This window comes from Spea bombifrons, chromosome 8 (assembly GCF_027358695.1).
Source record: "Spea bombifrons isolate aSpeBom1 chromosome 8, aSpeBom1.2.pri, whole genome shotgun sequence".
Lineage (NCBI taxonomy): Eukaryota > Metazoa > Chordata > Amphibia > Anura > Pelobatidae > Spea > Spea bombifrons.
Window position 1 is genome coordinate 8,962,681 of NC_071094.1, and position 14,069 is coordinate 8,976,749.

Consider the following 14,069-nt stretch of genomic DNA (forward strand, 5'->3'; position numbering starts at 1 on the left):
CTTTTTTTTAAATATATTTTAATTATTTTAAACCTTTGGTTGCCGTCTTTAATTGCTCAATTTACATCAATGATGGATGCCTTTTGTGTGGTCATCGTGTGTTTGCTCACACTAAATGAGTATAATTATTAAAATAAAAAATTATTTAAATGATGAAAATCAGATAAAATAATCTAAATCTATGTTTCATAGTGACAATAAAAAAATACCCTATAGCATTCTAAAGGCTGTGGACCAAGATATAGAGAGCAACCAAGGATCATCAGAGCAGTTGCTAGTTAGAATGTAAGCTCTTCAGGGGAATTCTTTACCAATGTATTCATAATTATTGTACACCAAACATAATATCTGCAATGTTTGCATATAAAATGTAACCATAGCTATATATCAATGATCGGAAAAGGATCCAATCCAAGAACATTCAGGTTGTGACCTTGAGTCTTAGGGTTTTTGCCAAGTATCTCAGGGTCTCAGTGTGAACTACCAAGCTGTCCGTTAGGAGCTCTTCCTACATGGTTAAACTAATCCGGCAGTCTAAAAAGCCTTCCGGTTACTGATTATATTACTGTACTAATCTAAAGGAAGCCTCTGCTTCAACACAGGTGACTTGGCAAGACTCACATGTGAAGAGCCTCTAAAACTTTCCGGCTACCAAATATTTAACCAGATAAAGAGCCACAGGCAAGTTCTTTATATACTGACCTGAGAAATGTGTAACTTGATAAAATACAGAAGATTCTACATGAATAACATTCTGCTCTTTAGATGAATTACAGGATTCTGAAAAAAACTCATCTGAATTACTGTAAGACACAGGCATGAATGATTCAACATATCGAGTGCTTTTTTTTTTAGATATCCTAAAAGAGCATGAAATATAAATTTAAGGGTCCGCGAGAAACATGGCGGCCAAATGTACAGCTGATACTGTGGAGCGCTGCAAATGGTCACCATCACAGCTTCAAAGATGTTCTTGACCTCCTATAGATCACTCTAGATAACTAGGTACTGATGTTTCTGTTTTAACCCCTCGACTGCTAACTGTAGGCAACTGTAGGCAGCAGGAATCCTTTGCATGGTATCCTATGTTATTAAAATAAAGGAAAATTGATGGCTTTGAACACATGGGGAACTTTGAATGGGGTAAATGTTTGCGAAGACCCACAGTCGGAAACAACATGACCCATCGCATGCTGTGGCTATCATTTTATGTAGCTTTACAGGTTAAAAATAGTATCTAAAAATGACGCATAAAAATATGCAGAATAAGCAAGTGTCAATGGCACCCTATGGGACTCCCATAAGATTGTGAACAGAGACCTTTGTAAGATTTATCTTATATCACTACGACATAATCCGTTTTAAATAAATGATTGAACATATGGACTGAATTCTCATCACTGTGCCAAAAGGTCTGCACCCTCTGTCGCATATAGCAGCAGTAGGGTTAAACAAGTCTCCACGCTAACATCTAAGCAACTTGAACCTGCCAGCAATGGCCATTCGTTTTTACATCAAGGTCAGCAAACACGGGATTTACTGCATTACCCTGTGCAGGCGTCGCAGGAAAACCCCCTAGGACTTCTATTGATGAAAGGGGATAGGAGCGCCTCTTGGCCCAGCAGAGCTTCTGAGAACAATTGTAACGCAGCTTAGAACCTTCCAAACACCAGACGAGGCATCTACGCCGTTTCAGAACCACAAAGGGGTCTTTAATGGAGCCAAGCCCTGCACTGGGGGTAAAAATACAAAAACAAGGCCGGAGAACAGATGCGCTGATTGTTGCTCTTGACGTAAAAAAAAAATCAATTTATTGACCCAAACTCTGTTTCATTTGCAACTAATGTGTATGTATATGTGTACATACAGTATATCTCTCTGACAAAGGGAACATAAAATAGTCATCAAAGCCGATTGCTAGAAAAATGAATTTCCCTTGTGCCAATCCTGTAAAACCACCAGGAATTGTTCAGAAGACTACTCTACGTATTTGACCAAGATGAAGCTGACATATGATGTGTCAGTTTCATTCGTCAGAGGACGCTGCCTCGTATTTATTTCTATCGCATTTTGTTCATTGTTTCCCTAAAGTATATTTAAAAAATATTTGAAAAATCTATTTACATATATATTATACAAAAAGTGCAGAATTATTTTGAAGTTTTAGAAGAAAAAACAGTTTTTACTTTGCTTGGAAAGCATGGGGTATTAGATACAATATAGCACATGTTATATCCAATAGCTTTAAATAATTCTGCGATCTTTCTATTTTGTCATATAAAAAAAGCATTGACATACTGTATTCCAGTTGTAATAAAATAAAAACCTAGAAACCGAAATCTTTTTTTCTTCTTCTTGGCAAGCTTTTTAAATGACTTTTCTTTCTTTACTTTTCTTCCACGCAATGCCCGAGCGACCCCTGCAACCACTTGTTCCTGTCTCTCCGTACTGCTTCAAAATTGTTCAGAAAGGCCCTTCCTAAACAATTTTGAATCAGCACAGAGAGAGACAGGCACGCAGCAGGGTCGCGTTATGTCATGTGACCCCGCCGTGAAACCGAGGCTGCTTGCGCAATGAGTATCGGACCAAAATCTGCAGGAGAAGTAAGGAGGTATGGGTGGCAGGGAGGGTTGTATGTATGTTTGTATGCGAGCATGCATTTCTATGTATAAGTATATGTGATCATGAATGTGGATGTATACGTGTGTGTGTGTGTGTGTGTGAGCATGAATGTGGATGTATAAGTGTAAGTGTGTTTGGGCATAGATGTGTGTGTGTGTGAGAGCATGTATGTGTAAGTGGTGTGAGATGGAGTGTGTGTTAGCATGAGTGGTGTGTGTGTTAAGTGAGTATGAGTAAATGTGTTTATTAGCATGTGCACATTTGTGTTAGTTTACATATGTGTGCCATAGTGTATATTGGAGGGGGCAAGGGGCAATGATGGCACATACAAGCTGTTTGGGGGCACTGACAAGCTGGAGCAAAGATGGCACAGGCAGGCTGTTTAGGAGCACTGATACGCTGTTTGTGGCAAAGGTGGTACTGACAAGCTGTTTGGGAGGCAACCATGGCACTAGGGGACATGTTGTTTGTTGAAGTTAATATAAAAGTTAAGATAAAATCTAAACAAAAATAAAAAATATATTTATATCAATCTACTGTACATAGATGTAAAAATAGCAGGATATATAGCGGGGCTGCAGAGAAATAAACTGACAGAGGGAGACAAGAGAGGGTTAACTTACCAGTTCCTACATCATATCATTTCAAGCATGCAGGAAAGTATTTTAAATGTTAGGAATACTCAAGCTTTTAATTAATTCATAGTAAAAAGACAATAACGGCATATTGTAGATTAACTTTATAAATAAATGATTACACTCAAAAGCTGAAGAATTGCATAACAAGCTCTTTTTTTTTTTTCTTGATCATTGTGTGGTTGAATTCCGGTAATGGATTAACCTCTAACACATCAACTCAAACAGCTCATGCACTGACTCAGGCATTATAAGTAGAAGGTGCAGCTTCCTACATCATTCGACTGGATCTTCAATATAAAAACGAGACACTGATTTATTAAAAAAAAAACAAAACAAAAAACAAAAAAAAAACAATGTATATATTACACATGCATGTTATATATTTTTTTCAAACTATAACAACTCAAATGCAAATTATTGATATCGCAAGTCATTTTTTTCTGGCTTTAATTACATTGGGATTTTTTTTCTAATCGGATAAATTGCCCTTTGGAATTCTGACACACAAAAAATTTTGAGCCTATTTTTTTTCTTCTCTTATGAGAGAGAGAAATGCGTTGGACTGATTTTTTTTTTTCTATCACGTTTTGTTTTGGACTTTTTAAGTATGTTCACATGTTGACAGTGTGATCTTTACCCCATGGATGAGTACTCATGAGTACAACTGAAGATACTACATATAGGAGAAGGCCACACCATGAACAGGTTAATGGGCAGTTTAGCAAAGGTTGAAAATATATCAATAATACTATTAAACTCTCCATAAAGAGCTGACTGTGCACTACGATACGATAATGCACTTTAAAGCACATAGATCTGTGTCCTTGCAAATCATCAAGGATTATCATCGTGTAATGGTTCTGTTTCACTGCTTATAACCAAATTTTATATATAGAATAACCAGTATACCAAACCACACTTTGAGCAAAGTGGAAGCAAACTGGAAAAGTGAGTATGTATACGTCGATGTTCTAAATTAAAGAAAATTACTTCTACGGATCAAGATGTTTTGGGGTTAGAGTGTATTACAGTGCTATCAAAGAATCACCAGATGCACAGCAATGTGAATAAATCAGTGTAGTTTGATTTCCACACGAGTGGCGATGTTTCAACCCAATAGGGTTTTTCTCAAGTGCTCTGATACCTCCCAACAGTCCTGATTTGGGGCACTGTCCCTCTGACCTTGGTATCTGCCCCACCGTCCTGTTTGTGTGGGTATTATGGGACGGTTGGGGATATCCTATGATCTTCTCTGGGTGGAAATTCAATAGAGTTCTGTACTGTAGCAGTAAAGACCTTCGTTGTGACCCCCACGCGGCCTCCTTGCGACACTCTGAAGTTAAGCTCCGCGAGGTCGCTCTTTAAGTAATATGGGTGGGTGGCCACACCTCTTGTTCTGCCTACTTCCAGCATGGCCCTGCCCCTCCAGCCTCTAACCGCACCCCCAAAATCGGTGTCTATATAAGGTGTTCTATAGCCCTAAAGGCCATAACAATGTGCGTATAAGGAGACCCAAAATATATAATATATATATATATATAATATATAGTAAATACAAACATAAAACAACTGAGAGGAAAACCTTTCAAAGCTGAATAGTTTAAACAATATATATAAAGTTATAGCCCTTGCTTTGTGAGTGTCAGTCTGAATTGACAATCTAAGGGTTGTGTCACTATGGCAACCAACCAAAGCAAGAATCAGCAGGATGATCCCAATGGTTGCCATGGCAATAAGACCACTTGTCAACTTTTCACTTGAATTCTCTATGTGTATGCTGGCCCTATAGGCTAAAACATCACTGCTTTTCCTTGTTATTGGAATGGATCTAGAAATGTTTTATCTCTAAAGTACCTTTTCATTTATTTTCATTTAGGGAATGAAGCAGCTTCAAGAATTTGCTCTGTTCTTAGCTTTTGCAACAAGAAAAAAGATGTTTTGCTCTCATAACTATTATTCATTGTTAACGGAAGAGTGGAAGTAGCCTGAAAACTGCTTAAAATATAACTACTTACGACCATTTGAACATAGGGAATACACTGCTGACACAGCGGATACAAGTGACGAGCAATTTATCTAATTGTATTGGGCAACCATAATTAGAATATAAAACAGTTTAGTTTGACTATGTAAGAGCTAGTCCAAAACCCATTGCTATGTCAGCTTTTTATTATACTATACGACCCCAAAATCCCTCTTTAGAGCCCTGATCCTGCCTTCCCAGCTTCCTAGCCCAATTCTTACTCCCTGCTGCAAAATGGGAGGGGGGCAGATTGCATCCCCCTGGTGTCCTGCTGCTCAATGAGCCAGTTACAGGCCCAACCAGTTCATTTACACTAAGGACTGTATTAGAATGCACTACCCGCCTTTAAGATGCAGAGTGCCGGTATATGACATCATGTCTTAAAGGGACAGCATGCCTTTTAATGCAGTGTGGAACCGTCTAGCTAAAGATGGGTGCCCCACAAGCCGTGCTAACTTTGTATAAAACCCGTGTTGTTGTCTTCTTCCGTTACTGCTGAATATGAAGTTAGGGAACTGTTGTGATAGTACATGAAATCCAAATGAGTATTCTAATGGCTTTATTAAACTCCAAACTGATTCTAAAAATATGATGTGTTCAGCAGTAGAGACAATGAATTAAACACACTCTGCTTCAAGACACTCCTCCTATTCTTTTTCAGTCTCCTGAAGTAATAGCATAGTAAAGCAGAGAGACGTTTGATAACCTACTTGATAACGGTTCTGTTTCCTCAAGGCTGACACGCTGCTATTACATGACCAGATTTTGACAACGGGCTGTTTTTTTTAAAATCCTGTCTAGGGTTGCCACCCTTCCTGAAAATAAACACACTGCAAACATCGGGATGAAACTGATACTAAGTAAAGATTTTGCTGGTCTACTGATTATTCGGCAAGTCCTACTTTGGCCAGGAAGTTGTGTAGACCTTCCACGGGGCAGCTATACCTGGGGGTCCCTGGGTGGAGAGGCCGAAGCAAAGGCCGAAACAGTCTATTGGTTAAAAAGTCTCTATTACCAGCCTACTCGGTTGTGGCCCAACTGGGAGCCGACTGTGTAGACCTTCTACCAGCTCTGCTGCCCACCACCGGAACTTTTCAAAAATTATTTTGCAGGTTTTTTTAATTTCAAAAATTCTTTAATAAAATGTATCCAATCTGTATTTTCTGGTGAGAACATCATTTTTACCGGAATTTTACCAGCATGACTTCTTTGGGCAAAACAATATGGGACCCACCATAACCTCATCCAACAAATGGTTTCTCCATCTTTCCATATTTCTCCCCTCCACAACGCATTCACTCCACCAACAGCTATCCCTCTACATTTAATACCTAGATTATCTTTGTGTGAAGAAGAGATCTATGTCATGAAAACTTGCACTGCAATTTTACTCATGAAAAAAAAGGTTTCATCTTGACTCTACTCGTTTCCTTATTTCCATGGCTAACACGGTACCATACGCTAATTATATCTAACCCTTGGAATCCTCCTTTATTACCCCTTCCTTCTTAGGAGTGTTCACCTTGAGGCTTGACCCCTCAGTTCATGCTTTCCTGATGAACCAGAAATACCACAATCTGGTCTGACATCAAGTTTCTGCTTGAGGCACCCTTCAGAACATCTCAGTTTATCACTGTCATTTCCAAAAGAGTTGCAGTTCACAAAGTTGGATCGTTTGTGTTAAATACCGCTGGTGCTGACCAGTTCCGCAATCTGTGCCATTAAAGGCGCTGTTCCGCCTACTTGCCAAATGTAACACTTTTGCAACTAAATGCAGTTTTAGATACATTATTACCAGTGCTACTGAATATCCACATAGTTCTCACAGATAATTATTCGATCAAGCAAAATTAGGCCTCATTTTTTTTTTCTTACTTGGAGCACTTATTTGTCATGTGACACAAAAGAAACCATGGAGGCTGTTGCCATAGAAACTGAAAAAAAAGCTTCTTAGATGTTTCTGTGTTTTTATGTGATTAAACCTTTACGGGAAAGAATAAAATGACAGATCTTTTTTTTATATATATAAATAAGGCTGCAATTAACCCCTTAATGACAAAGCCCATACATGTATGGGCTCAAAATGCATTGTTTTCAAAGGCTTTAGGGACCGAAGATTGTCCTTAAGGGGTTAATATTTTGTCTAAGAGGAACAGTAACAACAGGTATCTGGACAGAACCTGGTGATTGGGATTAATGGTATAGTATGTATTACAAATGTTTTTTTTTTATGTCTTGCTTTATTTCAGGACTATTTTATATGCAACCACCCCCCCTTGTCAAACGGTTAATCACCGACTACACCTCTTCATGTTTCATACATGATGAAACAATGGTGAATGTCAAAGCGTACCTCTTAAAACTAGGACAAACCCATAAATTTCCTTTAATGTACATGTAAGTTAAAGCGCTGAAATCAATTTAGTGGGTGGGAGGACGAAAAGCAATCTTTGACATAGCAACAGAACTGAAGTAAATGACGCACAATTTCTAGTCGTTCCACCTGAGCTGTCAGAACGCTTTATCCTGAGCCCGCAGTAATGAGAGGTCAGTATAACGTCAGGCAGCTGATGGGGTAATTATTAGGGTCTTGTCTGTAACATTACACAGGTTGGATTCCTAGGACTAATTAGGACTAATTCCCGGAGGGTTATAGAAATTTAGTGTAGGAACTAAAGTGTGGTAGTAGATTGTAAGCTCACAAGGGCAGGTCCTTTTCTTCTTCTCTACCTGTACGTCCTAACATGTTAATGTTGTTGTTAATTGCAACGTTACCATTCATAGTCACACTCAGCATTGAAATAGCGCTATGGAATCTGCTGGTCTCTATAAATAAAATGTAATGTAATTTAATAATTAGGTAATTAAGATGACTTCACTCCAAATATAGAACCTAAAACCCCTTCTTACCCAACCTACACCTGGCAGCATGCCACTCACATGTCCATCTTTGAACATTAGAAATGTGGTAGGGTTCTACATCCCGGAGTACGGTCTTCCTATTCCCAGATTTCTGATTTCCAGATTAACATCTCCTCAGCTAGAACATTATTTTATTTGCATCCTTGCTTGTGTCCGGACTTTTGGTACTTGTTAGGTGAGCCTGGCTTGAGTGAACCTGTCTGTGGTCTGACTCGGCCCGAGCCCCTGGCTGTTTTGTCCATTTTTAATGAATGGCCGTGTCCCGGAATCATTAACCTCTTATGGGGGTGAGAAAGAGACAGCGGTGGGACCAATCAGAGCCAACACAACACAATGACGTTGGTGCACTGGTACAAGAGGAGGTCCATGGGGTGACACCATGAGTTACGACACTGGATGACACCAACCCTAGTGAGGCCCTGTGATCTGAATACGTTCAGGCGTATTATTTAACATACTATGGGTGAGTGAGCTTGGTAAAGTGTTTCTTACTAATTATGAAATTAGATACTTTTCACACCAAATGGAGAAGCTACTTTACTTGCATTACCTATTTCACTCTAGATAACAATATCTATTAAAATATAGACAAGACATGCGAGTATTCTCTTAAATCAATGATGACTTGCATTTATATTCTGCAATTTCACAAACTAAATCTTGCTTCAGTGTTAGATGTTACTCACTAGTAAATAAGTCATTCATAATGATAAATCATAAACCACGTTCTGCTCTAATTCTAATTACTAATACTAATTAATTTTACTGCAAGGCATTCGGGGAAAGGTCTTGTTACACGTGGGGTACCCCAGGGATCTTCTTTAATATTTTTACTCGTGATATTTTTACTGTCTCTTTTGCTGACGACCGTATCTGGGAACTTGTGGGCTCCAGCTACCCGAGCCTACCATTGCGGGACATGGTCAGGAGTGCCCACTGACGTCGGTGGGCAGTTCCGCCTACGTTGCGAGAAACACCCCCGTTTAATGGGAAAATGGGCGGTTGGTGGGGGGTGTAAGGACCACCCTCTTGTGACTCTGAGGTTTTGGGTGTCGACTCAGAGAACCAGAGAAGCACCACTTCTGAGAGCTCCCAGGTATAGATGACACAAAGATTTGCTCCAGGATTGATGTTCTTGGAGGGAGAAGGCAAATGACAAACGGTCAGAGCTGTGGCTACTGACATTTAATGTGGATAAGTGCAAAATAATGCACCTGGGGCATAAAAACCCAAGGGCAGAGCGTAGAATAGTTCATGTGAGGAAAGGGATTTAGGGGTAATTATTTCAGGGGGCATCAAGGTATATAGAGAGACAATGCTAGCAGAATGCTTGGTTGTATAGGGAGAGGTATTAGCAGAAGAAAGAGGAAAGTTTCATGCGGTTCTACAGAGCACTGGTGAGACCTCACTTGGAGTATTGTGTAGAGTACTGGAGAACGGATCTCCAGAAGGATATAGATATTTTCGAGAGAGCTCACAGAAGGACCACTAAAATGGTTTATGGTTTGCAGGAAAAACTTACTGGAAAGGTTAAAAAATCTAAACATGTGTAGCTTGGACAAAGACGTGACAGGGGGGATATGGTCGAAACATTTAAATCACTTTATAATGACTGTAGTACATTACTAACTTACTAATGGCTTACCCACCACAAGGGCTTGCAAATGGGAGATCAAGTTAATTGTCACTTTATGAACAATTTTGTAATTTTACATATAAAGTGGGAGTTCCAGCCAATTATAATAATTATTGTGCAACTACTATGATGACTTAAACGTCTTATACGGCTTTGCAACACAAACATCCCGTCCATGCAGAGTCAAAAGAACAAACGCAATTCCACTGCAAGGATTATATTACATATCATTTACATACCTCCCAAGTGTCCCTCTTTAAGAGGGACAGTCACTCCTTTGGCCCCAAATCCCCTTGTCCCACGATCGATATGGGTTGCGACGGCACAACATCTGCAAAAAAACCTTGACTATAACTATCTACTCATTGAGATTATTAAATATAATGTGTAGGGTGGAATATCCCCTGCCTGAACCTCTGTTTCCCGTTTGGCTGCATTTTACGCATGAACCTTTCTGTGACATGGCTGCCTAGACACTCAGTGTCAGGTCCAAGTCACTGAACTGTTCTTCTCCATAATGAAATCATCTTATAACACAGTCACACAGACATTGATTAAATAACATCCCAACAGACTGCCACTAAAAAGGAAGTAGAGACTACATACAAAGTATAATTCAAGCCATATGAGCTCCGTTTCATAAGAATTAAACCATTTCTCTCCCGAGACTCCATTTCCTTTAAGCAATGGTCTACTGGGACTTTATTGTTTTGCTTTCATCTTCTCGCTTAATACTGGGCCAATTGTGGGCTAGTGATGGTCAATATATAGTATTCCCAGCTGTTGCTCAACTACAACTCCCATGATGCTTAGTTATCACGGAGGGCCGCATTGACCTACTGACTCCGCTCCGTTTCTCTTGTATTAGAGTATTTTTTGTTTTGGCTTTTACCCATTCCTTAACAGTTTTTAATTTATCATTTTAGATTTTTTTTTCCGATAATTTCTTGGAAAAGGAAAAAATACAGTGCTTAATATAAACAGGTCGATTCTACTTATATATTATGATATGTACTTTAAGTATATACACAAAAACCTTACATGTTTCACATCAATAACAAAGATAAAAAGCTTAGTTATTAAAAACATTTTATATTGAGGGAATAATTTTAATACAGCCTATCAAAGTTATATCTAAAAAATACCGGCTAAATATTTTTTTTTATTTTAATTCAGAGAAATCTATGATAGGCTTGATTAGTGTTTTTTGAAGATATTTAAACAGATCATAATTTTTAATAATTAGTCATTAATATGATATAATTCAATTTCCCCAATATTTTCAAACAGAATCATTTTAACCACTGCATAATTGTTAAATACAAAGAAGAACCTTTAAAAATGTAAAAGATATACAAATAACACGGGTGTGGAGACCATATTATTTATTTGCATTCTATGCTATTTAAAAAAAAAAAAAAAAATCCACATTTATTCTACAGTGCATTAAGTAAACTAAAAAAATAAACCTAAACTAAATAAAAATCTACATTTTATGTAACCCATGCCCATATATGGTAACAAATATGGATAGATGACCTCTAGTCTTTCCTTCTTCTGGGTGGATAGAATGGGTTGCTCCTGGCAAAAAATGTGAAGGGCCCCAGTTCAAACACCATCAACAGGGATAGGCAGCAAGAATCTTTTTTTTCTTGACAAAATGCTTCATGGGCATCAATGATTCTCGCACAAGCCCAATGGGCAGTAATTCCATTTCATGTGAAGAAGTCAAGGTGAAAACTCTAGAGGAGGCACAGTAGATCACAAGAACTTAAAAAAGTGTTCCCAGGAATGTAAAATGCTATTAAACACGCTGATGTCCCGTCATTATTGTATAAATGAGTATAGTATACACTACACCAGACAGAGATCTTAGATAGCAGCTCAACCCTTATAGAACTTCACCATGTGAGGTTGCCATGTTTGTTGGGTACAAGCCCGTATAGGACTGCAGAGTTTTACACTATTGTGGACGTGTTTTCCAGACATCCAACTGGCAGCAGTGGATCTCTTGGTTTGGTTCTCATCCTATTCATTTCTTAGTTTGTTGCCCCCTAACTAGGATTCTCAATGGTGCTCGGCTCTCTACATGAACAGGCTGGCAAATACCTACACACGATACCACCCAGGTTTGCCTGGTTCTACATTCACAATGTATGGTTCTAGTCCCGCCAACATGCATATGCCACTTCTCCAGGACGCTGAATCAAACAGACTTGATAACTGGTTTTGTCTGAACTCCCTGCTTGTACACTGGGGATTTTGACATAATCGTTATCTTCTAGCATGTTTTAATGGTCATTGTACTGAATACTGGTGATTGGCTAGTTTGAAGTCCACACTTCATGTAAAAGTTTACGTGGATTTCCCTTTACATACCAAAAATAAAACAAAAAGTAGTTTAGGTTGTAAACTCCATTGGTCATCAGAGACCTTTACACGTAGTTTCTGCTCTTCATTCTTTGTATACAGTCTTCACTTATATATATATTTTTCTTCAGTATATTTGAGATATCTATCTATCTATCTATCTATCTATCTATCTATCTATCTATCTATCTATCTATCTATCTATCTATCTATCTATATGAACTGGCTTATTCCATTCCTGAAGGTTTTGGAATGTGTCCCTTACCACTGACTACAATATGAGATTTAGTTTCAGATTCATTTATTTAATTTACTAATAAAAACAATTTACGTGGCGCGTAATACAATACATATATTCAATGGGACTGACAAAACGAGAATTGACAGACTAAGACAAACCGATACATAAGTGAATTACACAGGGAAGGTCATTCTTACTTAATAATCGATATAGATGAACTAGTTCATTTTTGGACCGGATTTTTTATTCTGTGTATGGACAACAAGGAAACAGTGTTTTTTTTTTATCATTCTTCGATGATGAGCTGTATATATTAGACCGTGTGTGTGTGGGGGTGTAATATAAAGTCAGTGGTATTATATGTTAAGGTATGGAGACTAGGTGGCCACTTTATCTTGGGACACATATATAAACCTTGCATTATACATTGTTCTTACGCTTCCCTGGTAAAGTGTGGTCTCCCTCTTTTAAAGACACCTGCTAGGCATTTTCAATTGCCCCTCTATGATGTCATTACTAAAGAATAAAACATCTTGTCATGCCCATTAAACAGGCCAAGATTAGTGCAACAAGACCCCTCTCCCCTTAACGCCCCCCTTCCATCCTACTAATTGAGTGCTGCTGAGATACCCCCTCTGTCACTCTCCAAATCCATCCAATCAGGATTAGGGGACAGGCTGCCTTCAGTGTTAGAACAGAATCCCTCCCCCTACCCTGCAGTTGAATAAAAAGGAGAAGGGGAAAAAAAGGATAATGACATTGCAATGCACCAATACATCAGTTACACAGAAGCATCAAGCAGGTGTGCTAAGGAGAGTGTCAGGGTGATTCTGCGAGGCTCTCAATCTCCGTGCTACTCCGTAACAAGCTCTAGGGCTTCCCAATACCAGAAAATGTATTTTCCATAACACCGATTCCCTGAGTCGCTTTCTTAGCCAAATGCATTGTATTAGCACCCTGTATGATGTATTAGTAATGACGCAAAGTGACAGAGGGATGAGGGTCATACTCAGATCCCTGCATAAGGCAGGCATTTTGTGACCTCCTCTCCACCCTTATCCCTATACATGACAGAGAGGGCTGTTGATAGCGCTGCTAGCAAAGATTAACCCTTATCAATGCCTTGCATCTGCCACCCCCACCTTTACCACTGAGGGTTAACCAAAGTAAGGTGCTGGTGATGGAGGGGGGCATCTTCAGATCCAGAATTAGTCTCACTTCCTACATCAGATTGAAGAGGGTGGAAAACCCCAGTCTCTCTCCTACTTCTCCAAAGTCACTGAAGGCTACTGCTATTAATCCAAGATGGATCATGAAACCCTGCTTTGGTGCAAGATTGTAGTAATGCATATTAAAACAAGGTTATCCCCAATGCAGATGTTGTGGTTCATATTGTAACCAAGGTACTGAGCTTATGTCCTCTTTCATGGGGTTTATAAATAGGATTGTATCAATTTCTCTAGATAATAAAGTACTTAGTGTTGTAGCCACACACACATGCAACACAGCATCACATAATGCACATGCAACAATTATATATATATATATATATATATATATATACATATACATATATACTACCCATTGTGAGCACTTTATACAAACCATATATGGCAT

At 38.7% G+C, this 14,069-nt stretch overlaps 1 protein-coding gene and 1 long non-coding RNA gene across 7 annotated transcripts in view; one reads left to right on the forward strand and one right to left on the reverse strand.

Moving 5' to 3' along the window:
• The window catches only part of LOC128503499 (uncharacterized), a 289,541-nt gene that overhangs the window by 100,877 nt on the left and 174,595 nt on the right, over positions 1-14,069 (forward strand). The window lies entirely within an intron of this gene.
• The window catches only part of ATP2B3 (ATPase plasma membrane Ca2+ transporting 3), an 82,442-nt gene that overhangs the window by 67,715 nt on the left and 658 nt on the right, over positions 1-14,069 (reverse strand). The gene's annotated exons all lie outside the window — the stretch shown is intronic.